Source organism: Micropterus dolomieu, linkage group LG02 (assembly GCF_021292245.1).
Source record: "Micropterus dolomieu isolate WLL.071019.BEF.003 ecotype Adirondacks linkage group LG02, ASM2129224v1, whole genome shotgun sequence".
Classification (NCBI taxonomy): domain Eukaryota; kingdom Metazoa; phylum Chordata; class Actinopteri; order Centrarchiformes; family Centrarchidae; genus Micropterus; species Micropterus dolomieu.
Window position 1 is genome coordinate 30865562 of NC_060151.1, and position 13455 is coordinate 30879016.

Here is a 13455-nt window from a genome sequence, read left to right on the forward strand (position 1 = left end):
GGGGGGGGGGGGGGGGGGGGGGTTAGTGTTGATAGGGGGTACAGAAACATTGGATTGGGTGAAGTTGATTATGTAACAAAGCCTTGAAGCTGGCGAGTGGGATCGCCTCTATAAATACTCCTGATCCACGCAGCAGAGCCAGATCCTGCCGGATCCTGCTGGATCCTGCAGGTGTTCGGGGGTTCGAACCGGCCTGCTTCCTGTTTGTCGAGCGACAGCAGATTTAAACAGCATCAGTAAAAACACTCTGCCAAACACTGGGAGCCAAACGTGAAGTCACGATTAAACAGGCTGGTGAGCTCTGTGCAGACCACAGTGAATCAGATCATTTCTCTATTTATACACGTTTGAAAATGTCTTTGCCCACTTCAGGATCTAGTTTGAGCAAAGCCTGCAGACCATCAAGGTTGATTCTTCACACGACTATAGCTTTGTTTTTGTTTGCACGACACACCGTGACGCAGGCCTCTACAGTTTTTCTTCACTGCTAACACAAAAATCTGTAGTGTAAGCCATTTAGCCAATTCCCACCAGAAAAACCCTGCACCTATAAACACCATTTACCCTTTCTGCCACGTCTCTGGTCCATTCGCACTAAACACAGCTCACACTTTAATTGTCCCCATGCTGTCATTCAGAAAATTCTGTCGTTACCAGCCCAGCTCAAACAGTCATGCAGGTGTAAGCACTGACAACCAAAACTACTCCACAAGCAATCACGAGACGTGAATGAACAAAAAGGCAACAGGGAAGCTCGCCTGTGTTTGGGAACCATGGATACAAACATCAGAGAAGGAGACAGAGGAGGTGGAGAAAAACAATCTCAAAGAGATCCGTGCTGCTGTGCTCTCACCTGGATGAAGATGCTCTTGTTTCTTTCTTTGTTTTCCGCAGTTTCCATTGTGGCGAATATGTTTTGGTGGCTTCCATCACTGTGACCACTACAGTGACAAGCATGAGAGTTCAACAAGCGGCTGCACAACTGTAGAATGTTTGAATGGAAAATAAACCTCCTGTGAGAAGGACAACTGGAGTATTTGTGTGATTCACGCCGTATCAAACTCACAGAGTGGAACATTTATTTTTATCCAGGGACACGAAAACCTTTTTATAATAGTTTTGTTTTTAATTCCTCCCAGCAGTGTGTGAAGAGTATTCGCAGGGTTGATTGTATTTTATGTTTGTGTGTGTAATTTAAATGCAAAGTTTGGTTTCTTCAACAAAAACTATGGTTTTGACTACGAGGTCAAAAGTCAAGGGTTTGGCCAAAATGGTGTGAGTATCAAGACGTGTGTTTAGGGTTTTCAAAAGAAAACGTAGTTCACATTCAATCCATTTGTGTTATCAATAGAGAAAAACTGATTCAGATAAAGAAAAACTGCCAGGAAGGAAGTCAGAAAGTAACGTCATGTGTCTGGTTTGTGTCTGCACATGGGATTAAACATTTGAACATTTGGTTTGTTGTTTAGAACACATTTGAATTTCTCATTCATCCAAACTAATTGCATGTGTTTCAGCACAGGCGTCAGACTCTGAACCCAAAAGTAGACAGAGTCAAAGAGTTGAGGTAATTTATTGGTAACAATAATCTGAAGCAGAGTGGGGCTGGGTTTGATAAGAGTCCTGGGTCCAAACGATGCAGGAAGTGGCCCGGTGGATCGCAGGCAGGCAGAGTGAGCCGGGTGTTTCTGGGGTTTGGTACAAGCTCGAGAAGTCTGCTGCTGCAGACAGATTAACAGAATTTATGAAGAAACAGCGACTCTGATAAACTGGTTGGCTGATGTGTGCACATATTACCAATGACACAGCAATCCTGCAGGGACTGCCAGGCTGGTCTGATCTTAAGTAGGCCGAGGTGATTGATTGATGAGGAACAGGTGAGTGAGGGAAGCCAGAGGACACGCCCACCATCTCCATGCTCAGCAGGAGGGGAGGAAACACAATACAGACAGACGAAACAAAAACACACTGCAGTCATCCAAAATACACAAATAAAACTCACCGCCGCATTCTGCTAGCACAAGTCCCCTGAGCAGCTGTCACCACAGGAGGGCTCTTACAAAAACAGAAAAAGTACAATTGTCTACAACTTGCACAATGATCAAAAGTGATGAGTTGATTCTCGCATGCAAAATGATCCAGTTTTCAAATCTGTCAGACATGCATGCATGTTTCATAAATATCTGGATACGATACACAAATGTACATATACTCGTTCTGTGTACTACACTTTTACATTTTGTAACTTCTCCCTGTAAACTTTTCCCTACTGTTGAAATCTGAATCTCTAAAGCTCAGTGCGATACACACCACTGGGCAAAGCTGACTTTCTTTTATACAGTCAGAGTGAACAGAAAGAAACATCTCCAGAGTTGACTGCCAAGGTGAGAAAACACCTGTCTGTTCTGACCAGCGGCTCACATGATGATGAAACAGCGCTTCGTTTCGACAGCTTTGGCTGATTTAACGACACAAAAACGAGCTTGTGAAGCATGAATGACATGTTGTGCTTTTGCAGACATGCAATAAAGTGCTGACGCCCCATGAGACAATTACACTTACAATTTAGAGACAAACACCGAGCCAAAGCGACTGAGAAAGACTGAAACTCATCAGATAACAACATCAGAAATAAACTGAGAAGAAGAGAAGCGTATGTGCTGGCTGAAATCTGACAGCAAATATAGAAACAAAGCCTGGTCTGACTCAACTGAAGCGCTGTTATGAAGCAACCCTCCAGCGGTTCTCTGGTAAATAAGCCGAGTGGAACATCCCGTCTGTGTTCGTACAGAACGAGAAGAAACACTTGAGGTTTCCACTGCAGTTCAATCACATTCAGCCACTGTCTGCACAGGATAGATAGATTAATAGTTAATCTTAGGCTGGGTAGTTTGGTCCCTGTCCACAAGTCCTCGAGCAAGACCCTGAACCCTTATTTCTCCTGATGTCATGTTCAAAATGTTTCTCCTCCTCATGCAGAAGGGGGAAGAAGTGGTTTTAACTCGGACAAACACAAACACAACCTTGCTGACAGGTAACTGTCCCACACGGACTGCCTTCTGTACAATCTGTTCAAAACGCTGCCTCAAAGACGAATCAGTGAAATGAAACTGTTCCTGCTCTGATGATGATGATGAACGGGAAAGATCTGAGCTGTGTTCGTCTCAAAGTAGTGCAACTAAAATGTTACACACAGACTCTTCTGCCTTTCATGTGAAAGTATGGAACATGAAAAAGGCTCCCAGCAGGAGGCGAGCAGTTATACTACGAGCAAAAGTCCTCGTTCGCACCATCTTTGCTTGAAGTTGTAGTTGTATTCACCCTTTAATCAGTGTTTAAACCTTTCTGCTACTTTCTGCTCTGCAGTCTGAGTTGGTCTTTCTTATGTAACTCCACACTGTTGCGTAAGCTCAGTTCTGACACCAACATGTAAACTTAGTGGACGGAAACTCTTTCTGGAAGGAGACTCTCACAAACTGTTCAGCATGAAGCAGCTCTTTCATCGTCGCATGGCGCACTCTGGACGTGCACGCTCACTGAGCGCTGATCTGTGAGTGCTGTTCCCCGCACTGCAGAGAGTCCACGCTCCCACATTCAGCCTCTGGAGGTTTGGCAGCCGCTGTCCCCTGCTGGTGGAACCAGACTCCTGCAGCTGCGAGCTGGACAGGCGGTGGAGGAACCAGCAGAGGGAGGAAAGCTGCAGAGATTCACTGTTGAACACAATGTTTACACCATCAGACTGAACTGGGTGAAGCTGCAGCCACAGGTGTTATTTAATCAGGTAATAAAAAAAATCAGTACTCCACTGTGGTTATTAGAGTGAAATATACTTCATACTCCACAACAGCTGCAGTTTCTAATTTTACATTCAAACATAAGGTCTTAAATACATTTAGACATTTAGAATTTTACTTTACTCTGAAGCAGTGATTCCCAACCTGGGGGTCGGGACCCTGCAAGGAGTCGCAGGGTAAATCTGAGCTGTCACCAGATGATTAAATGGACAGGAAGTAAACAAACACATTATTAGCCACGAGCTAGCAGCATGGCTCCATCACTTTGTCCCAGACTGAAACATCTCATCAGCTGTTGGATGGATTGTGATGGAACGTGGTTCAGACCTCCTGGTTTTGCCAGGATTGTTTTGTGTACCACAACTTCACGTTCTAAAGAGGGTTTTCCTTCAGGTGAGGCGCAGATTAAAATACATTTCTAGCCAAAACATAACAGTAATATATACTTTGTACACCGTGTTAAGAATGCATGAGAGATTAAAACCCACTTGGAAGAAAACATGAATGCTTTTTGTCCCATTCACAACTTGTGGTAGCGGTGCACATCACCCTCCTGTGGCTGAAAGGAGAATTACAACAAACTCTATCCTGACAATTTGTTTCAGATCAGACCCAAATGGACAAGCAGAAGGTTTTCTCTCTCTTGCCTCTCAGGGCTTCCGTACAATTTAGTAGTAACTGAATGTTTGTTGAACTTGTTCGGTCGCTGTGAAAGCAGCCTATGAGAGAGGGAAGAGAACCTTTCACAGTCATTTAAAAAGAAAGAAAGAAACTGCCTCCACAATCACACGTGCACCATCGTGGTGTGAGCCGGGACCCGGGTGCACCCCACCACAGGTAAGAGCTTTGCAGGGGGAGGAGCCACAGCCTGATGAACATCTGGATCTGTGGGCTCCTCTTCACGCCCAGGTCAAAGGTCAGGACGCTCCTGCCGTCCGTACGTCTTGTTCTGTCGCCAAGGAGCGTGTGGTCAGTTTTTCCAGGATAAGCCGTCCGAGTCTCCCTGGATCCGAAAAACATGGTTAGGTTCTGGTTGTGTTGCAGCAACACCGCCTCCAACAGCGTCTAAAATAGCAAAGCCATTGACCCCCACATTTTGAAAGTTCCACATTTGAAATACCTTTCAGATATTGGCCATTTTAAAGTATGTCTTTATGAAAGCACAGAGCACAAAGAGTGAACACTTCCTTCAGAACAAAACCAGCTTTTGAGTGAGGACTGAGCAACAGTTTATCCTGTTTCACACTTCATTCATGTCCGTGTTTCATGTTGAATTTTTTTAGTGTTTAGTTTGTGTATTTGCAGGCAAACACATGGCCTAGTGTGTTATGTTTATGACAGAATTAAAACCAAACTGTACTGCCAAAAGTGTCCTCTTCTGTAGCTTCACAGGTCCATTAGAGATGAACTGTGTAGTTTCTCCTGTGGCCACCAGAGGCCAGCATTTCATTAAAACAACTGCACACTGAGCTTCAGTCATCAGTGACATCATATATTGGTGGAACGTTAACTCAAGTACTTAACTATTGTTTGAGGTACTTTTACTTTACTTGAGTATTTCCAGTATTCTACTTTACTCCTCTACTCCACTAGGCTACAACTCAGAGGAAGATCATCCGCAAGGAAGGCAACACAGAGGAGTCACAAACACCAATGATCTGCAAACACAGTTCAACAACAAAGAAAATGCTTCTGGCAGCAGTGTGAGAGAGTGGGTGGAGCTAGACAGGGTTTCTGAAGGCCCGCCAGCAGGTGCCAGAAATGATGGGGAGGAGTTTCCAGTGTACCTGTTGTTCATTTACTACTTTTGCCTTAATGAATATGCAGTTTGGGGCGTTTCAATTTTATTGTGCTAAGTACTTGGAGAGTAACATGCAAATGCATTTATTTACTACACACAGTGTGATCTACCAAGCCTGAACACAACAGCCTCTGTATTTGAAAGGAAGGTGCAAACGGCCAAGCGTTAAGCAGAGATGGCTTCTGTTATTGTTGCCAGAAGGAGACACAGCCATAATGAAAGAAGACGTAGAGAAATTAACAATCTTCGATAATGTTATTCTATATCCAATATATAGAAATATATTTCATCGAATAAATAAAATAATTTTATGAATAGAACTGTTTTGTATTTTCCTTTAGCTTTGGTAATACTGTTGTATTAACATTCATGCCAATGAAGCAAATTTCATTTCAACCTGACTTCTTTCTCATCTATCCATACAGAAATATTTTATAAACTGATTGTTTTGTACCTTAATCTGTAAGTTACCAGAAACTATACATAATCAACGACATATAGTGCAGTAAAAATGAAAATATTTGCTGTTGAATTGTCGTGGAGTAAAGTATAACGTAGCAGAAAATAGAAATACTCATTAAAGAGTATTTAAAGATCAGCTGCTCACATAATTAATGAATAATGACATGGATTTTCCACTAGAAAAGTAAGATTTACTCAGAGAAACATATCACTTTCAGCAGATGAAAGTGTCATCAAACATTGGTTTAAAGAGCTGGAAATGGGTCTGATAGATTTACAGACCTTTGTCGGGGATGCTGTGTTTTTATGAGGCGACTCGGTGTCAGGCTGTCACATAGTTCAGTTTGATTACTGACAGTAAAATAATGTTGACTAGAAGCCGTTAAAGTTATAATGTGGATCATATACTACATAAGAACAAATAGTAAATCTAACACCTGTTGTTAAAGTCCGCCTGAGCTGTTGAGGAAGTCAGCAGGTCGATACAGGAGGCGGATCTTGTGCCTGCTATAAACTAGGAGGTTCTAAACTGCAGCTGGTTCCAGTCAGGAATACTGACTGTCCTTATCATACATAAAAGAGAAAAATGTGGAGATTTCAGTTTTCATTAATAATGGTATATTTTAAACACCTAATTTTAGAACACATTTATGTGGATAAACATTTATATATAGACGGGACCTCAACCTTCTGTTTGTCAAACTTTCTAACAAATGATGCCAGAGAAAGCAGCAGAGAGTGAAAAGTGTGCCAAACAACTCCACCCTTACGAAATGAACCAGAGTAATGATAGAATACTATAGTGTCCTATAGTACAAATGTAATGTTATATGTAAAGTTTTCACCAGCTCTGGTATTGCTATAGGCATGGAGCCCCTGACATTCCAGAAGATAATATTTATTAATCCCGTGGGCAAGTTATTATCTTGTGGGACCAACATAATCATCTTTTGTGCACAAGTTTTTATCTTTTGCACAAGAAATGAAGTTAGGGACATGCATCAATGGAGAGAGAGAGAGGAGGAGCTCAGTGCATCATTTATTTAAGGGTGATTTCAGACTTGGATCAACTGGAGATGTTCCGAAACAAGGGGGCGTTTCCCCTTTGGCTCGGTTTGTTTAGACGTATGTGAACCCAACAATCACACTCTGATCCGGAGCAGACACCCGAGCCGAGAGCTTCCTGGCACAAAAAGATAGCTTTTCAACATCTTTTTTTCCTGCATGATTTTGTGGTTAAGTACCAATGTTATGTAAATTAACAAAACAACCAGATCCAACATGAGTCCACACTCCGACAAACAATGTCCCGATGCCCACAATCAGAAGACGTTTCTATTGCAACTGATAATTGGCGTAAAAAATAGCTAACGTCTCCATCCAAGTCCACATCAACTGAAGAGGTGGAGCTTGGCGTAGCAACACCACAGGACTCGATCTTATCCACTGGGCCAACAATGGCCAAAAATGGGCCAACCATGAGCCCATAACGCACGGACAGCGGCCCATCGGGTAATTTTCTATAATGACACTGGGCTGGTCCAATCACAGCCTTACCCCCCTCTCTCTGTTTCTTGTGTTGCAAAAAAGAAATCTTCAGACGGCTGTCGCCAAATGCACTAAAATGACAGATACGTTTTCTACCAGGGCTGCAGTAGCTTTAACATCAGCTGCAGCACCTGTCGTAGTGCAGGCACAGGCACCTGCTGGGAGGGAGGGTCACTTACACTGGCGACGCTTTTTGAAATGTCCCCATCACTTTTTGAAAGCATTTGTTTACCAAGAAATGTAAATTCACAAATGAAAACACTTTGATAAAAGGTTTATTTGCACAATAAGACAACCTGCAATGCAATGTAAATAAAGAAGAAACATCTGCATTGTCTAAAAAAAAACAACTTAAACTAAAAAAAGAATAAGCTTCTGATTACTGCATTATATTTTTATATTCTCAATTTTCACCTGCCACCTGAATTTCGTGTTTCCCTCAATATAAATAAAGACACTTCCACTATAAATTGGTGCAGAATATGTCTCTTTAGAATGATGGAAATTAAGTGTTTAATACTCAAAATCTTTTGTCCTAATGACTGAGCAGCGTTGCGTTGGATAATCCCACGCTGCTGTGAAAATGACTTGTAGGCTACTTGTACTTGAGTATGAGTTGTTTACTCCATGGTCACCTCTGATCACCATGGAGTCAGTAAATGAGTGTGAATGAGTACACTGATTCACTTGCGCTGGTGCACTTATCCATGGCACACACCACTCAGCTGGTTTGGAGGAATATTACAGCAGGTACACGTTATATGGAAGGATGGCGTATTGGTGAGGGGTGTCCGACCGATTGCCATGGCTGATTTTATGTCCCAGTGGAAATCGTATATTTCCTTGTTAAGAAATGAACAAATTCAGAGGTCACAAGAAACAGTTATCTTTGTGATATTTAATAAAGTAACAGCTGGGGCAGAGAGCTCAAACACCCAAGGCTGATTAGAGAGTCTGACCAAGAGAAACATTACTACAAAATGTAATGCAAGGAGATAATCGCACAGTCTATGAGGAAGCCTTTCTCAGACGTGATACTCATTCCTCACAGTGAAAGGAGTATGCGTAAGACAAAACAACTGCACCAAGGTTCATTATAGAAAAACACTGGTACACTTAGTGGCAATTATGAACGTCCAGGGTGTGGACATTGACAAATACCTGGGGGTTCACATCAACAATAAACTGGTCCACCAACACAGATGTCCTGTACAAGAAGGGACAAAGCCGCCTCCATCTGCTGAGGAGGCTGAGGCCCTTCAGTGTGCGCAGGACACTGTTAAAGACGTTTTACATCTGCGATCTTCTACGCAGTCGTCTGCTGGGGAGCTGGCAGCGCACAGAGGGACAGGGAAAGACTGGTTAAGACTGTCCTCTGGACACCACAGAGCAGGTGGGTCCATCAGGGGCAACAGCTCCCACCCCCTGCATGAGGCAGTGGTGTCTTGAAGCAGCTCCTTCAGCAGCAGACTGCTGCACCCAAAGTGCAAGAGGGAGCGCTACCTTCATTCCAGCTGCAGTCAGACTTCTTAACTCAGAAGCAACATAATGTGACCATCATATTGCACTGCTGTTTAGTATTGTATACACCAACAGCAATACTCATCACCACTACTGCACTTTATCTAGCACAATCTGTGTAATGTTTAACCCCGGTCCTACCTGTACATATATACTCCAATTTTAATTATTTTATAGTAATTTAATGTCTATTTTATTTGTCTACTGTTTGCTTCTGTTTTTGGTTTATTTTCATACTGGAGTTGATGCAACGAGTGAATTTCCCCATTGTGGGATTAATAAAGTCTATTCTATTCTACCACAGAAGATGAGGATGAACATATATTATTATTAAAGGTACATATATGTGAAATCAATGTTCTGCCACAATGTATAGCACCAAACAAATTTGTAATTGATCAAATTACGACAAAGTAAATGACAAACAAGACAGCTGGACCAAAATGCATTTATTAATTACTCAATAAACTGCAGACATGACAGCTCACTAGAAAGTGACAAACCAATGAGGATTTCTGAGTAGTGATTGATTACCAACATTTACTACAGTATTATTATCACATAGAAACGATCTACAAAACATTATTAACCATTAATAAAGCCATTAGTTACAACTCTTTAAAAGGCTGTTGTATTAGTAAGTGTCACTGTGGAAGTTATAATCCCCACTCCCTGCTCTGTTAAGCCTGGTGTTTCCTCGTGGGGAGCGAGGAGGCCCAAACACTGTACATATTCATTTAGGTCAGCCCACAACCAATCAGCAGCCACCTCAGCTGACTCGCCCTCTGGTTAACATACATACATACATGAAAAGGCAAAAACAAAATGAACTAAAATAACTAAATATATAAACTCCACCACCATGATTTCCCCCTTACTGTATTTCATTTGTAGGAAGTAAGTGAAAAAAAAAAACATCATTGGTGTTAGAATTAAAGGGTCAGTTCCCACGATTACAAAACAGATGGCTTTCTCACTGCAGATCTAAAACTTCTGCCACCACCTCAAAATAAAAGAGCACGATGGAGTTTCATTTGTGCTGATCAAAACATCTGAAAAACTCAACAGCGTTAGATCATCTTCAGAAACATAAAATGTTTAGGTCAGCCCACAGCCAATCAGCAGCAGCACTTTTGGGGGCATTTCTTGATGTGGCGTTTGCCAAGTATCCATAAACCTGCCACTACAACTCCCAGTGTTATACCCGCTAGACCTCCCAATAAAGCTCCTATACTAGATGTAATCTGACCACCACCAACAAGATACCCCATCAAACACCCACCACATACTCCAAATAAAGCCGAAGTTTCAACCGGGCCCCTTTTGGCTTTCTTTCCTTCTGCTTCTGGATTTTGTGCCTGCTGTTGTTGCTGTTGTTCAGCCTTTTCAGCCTTTCGGAGCATCTCAGAGGTGTAGCAGCTTCCTCTGCTTCTCTCAATCATGCCGTTGATTTTATCCAGTAGTGACTTGACCTGATCAGTATTCTGTGTGTTGTCAAAAACATGGTATTTCCAATGGCACTGTATGATCAGGTTATGGAGATTTGAGTCACCGCAAAAATAATCTTCTATGGGAACATTCTCCAGTCTGTGTCCATAGGTGAACAACACCATAGTGTAAGCCAATGTGTTTTGGCCAAAGGTACTGCAAATGAGTTTCACCGTTTGCTGCTGTTCCTCTGTGAAAGGATCATTCACCTTCAGCACAATCAGGAACACATGAGGACCAGGACTGGCAAGATCGATGGATTCCTTGATCTCTTTCAACACATCCTCTTCTGTGGTGCCAGGCCTGAACAGACCTGGAGTATCAACAACAGTGACCTTCTGTCCATCAACAATCCCTGTTTCCGTCTTGCATTTCTTTGTGTCACAGGTATCAAACTTTGGTCCTCCCAGGATGGTGTTACACGCAGAGGTCTTTCCATTTTTGAACCTCCCAAGCAGTACGATCCTGAGATCTGCTGGAAAATTTGACACAAATATTAGTTGTGATCTCAACCTCTTCATATTACTCAGTGCTGAAAATGCTCCTTTTTATTTGTGTATTTATTAAAGCAACAGTTTGACACTTACGGGGTAAGGAGTTAGATGTTGAGATTGAAGCCCCTCGCATGTCTTAACAGTAAATATGAAGCTACAGCTGGTAGCTTAGCATAAAGACCAGAATGCTAGCATGTTTAAAGGTAATAAAACAATTTGTGGTTTTACCCTGCCGTTAAAAATGTCTGTGTCCTACCATCTGGCAAGTTGTTTTGACAAGGGGTGTGAGTTTGTGTTGGCCAGTAAAGGGGAAGTCCCAACTAAATGTGATCATATTAAACTAACTCATGCAAACAAAAGGTGCTCTCAAATTGGTGGTATGATTACCACACTACACTGGAGTCAAATACTTATTAAGTAAGCCTATTTTTTACCAGTTTAAAAACAAAAAGATCATTTATTAAATCCATGAGGGCTTTCTAATTTTATCACTTCATGTCCATATTTTATTTTGGATTGAATCTGTGTGGTATTACAGTTTAACTTCATCACAAAATAAATATTTGCAAGATAGATTAGATCTACAGTCTATATAATGAAGCATATTTTGATCAAGATTTGATGGTGAGCTTACATATAATTGCTCTGATGATCATAAGTTATTAAGTTAGTCTAACAAAAAACTGTAAATTTGTTTTTTTTTGATAACATACACAAACCAGTCATTTAACATTGTCTCTGTCTATGCATTTGTTAATTTACACACCCAAACAAGTTGTAATAATATCATAATAAATAATAATAATGCTTTAGCTGTTGTGGTTGTATAAATACTGCATGTAAGGGGAGAAACTAAAGTAAGTTAATATGGTAAAAAGTTTAACTAATAGATATAACCATGGCACTTCCCCAGTTGATTACTTACAGACAAGACAAAATTAAACCACTTTTTTTGTATTACAAGTTTTGTGAAATGTTATGTTTAAATATGCAAATTAGGTATTATCTAATACTAAGTGTAAAGTGCAGTCAAATAAACACTTGAATATGGTGATTTCTTTTTTCCACTAGTCTGAAAGTTTATGGAAGCAAATTAGCCCAAAATCTCAACATTGTCCAGTTCCATATATCAAACCCAGACCCTGAGCTGTAGTACTGTATAAAAACAAACATACTTACCAGACATTAAAGATTCTTCACTGGCCATCTTTGTCTTGTAAAAGCAGCAGATCTGTGATGTCTTGTCAATGAGGATGTCTTGTTCTGACTATTTTAATTTCCATCTCATCATTATTTTTATAGCTTGCTCCTAGTTCCCTCCCCTGAAATACACATCACCTGTTTCCAGCCAACATCTGAGCAGTCACAGATCAGAAATAAAAACTGGCAATCAATCAGTGAAGAAACCACAATTATATTTTTATTTTTTAATAAAAAAAACAAAACTGTGCAATAGACACACTCACAATATATAAAAATAACTTTAAAAATACAAAACTTAACACATACAAAACCAAGACGTACAATTTAAGGGAAACAATTGCATGCAACATCAAAATGATTCTCTATATAATTTCTAAATTGGGTAAGTGACACCAGAGTGTTCAACTTGGGTTTGGTCTGCAGTATATTCCATAACTTTGGAGCGAATGAACTGAAAGCAGTTCTACCCAACTCCTTCGACACCGCTGGAGTCTCTAAAGTAATCATGTGTTTATATTTATTACTCTAGAGGAAATTAGGCATGATATGTAGAGAAGTAGTTTTGAAAGAAGAGCTTTATAAATAAATAAAAGCATGCTGCTCAGGTCTCACAGAAAGAGAGGTCCCTCCCACATGCTGATATAAAATACAGTGATGCTATACATACAGTGGGTACGGAAAGTATTCAGACCCCTTTAAATTTTTCACTCTTTGTTTCATTGCAGCCATTTTCCAAAAATCAAAAAAGTTCATTTTATTTCTCAGTAATGTACACTCAGCACCCCATCTTGACAGAAAAAAACAGAAATGTAGAAATATTTGCAAATTTATTAAAAAAGAAAAACTGAAATATCACACGGTCATAAGTATTCAGACCCTTTGCTCAGTATTTAGTAGAAGCACCCTTTTGATCTAATACAGCCATGAGTCGTTTTGGGAAAGATGCAACAAGTTTTTCACATCTGGATTTGGGTATCCTCTGCCATTCCTCCTTGCAGATCCTCTCCAGTTCTGTCAGGTTGGATGGTAAACGTTGGTGGACAGCCATTTTCAGGTCTCTCCAGAGATGCTCAATTGGGTTTAAGTCAGGGCTCTGGCTGGGCCATTCAAGAACAGCCACGGAGTTGTTGTGAAGCCACTCCTT

At 41.0% G+C, this 13455-nt stretch overlaps 1 protein-coding gene across 1 annotated transcript in view; it reads right to left on the reverse strand.

Annotated features, from left to right (window-relative positions):
* LOC123967434 (trafficking regulator of GLUT4 1) overlaps nucleotides 1-13455 on the reverse strand; it is a 344338-nt gene that overhangs the window by 135497 nt on the left and 195386 nt on the right. The gene's annotated exons all lie outside the window — the stretch shown is intronic.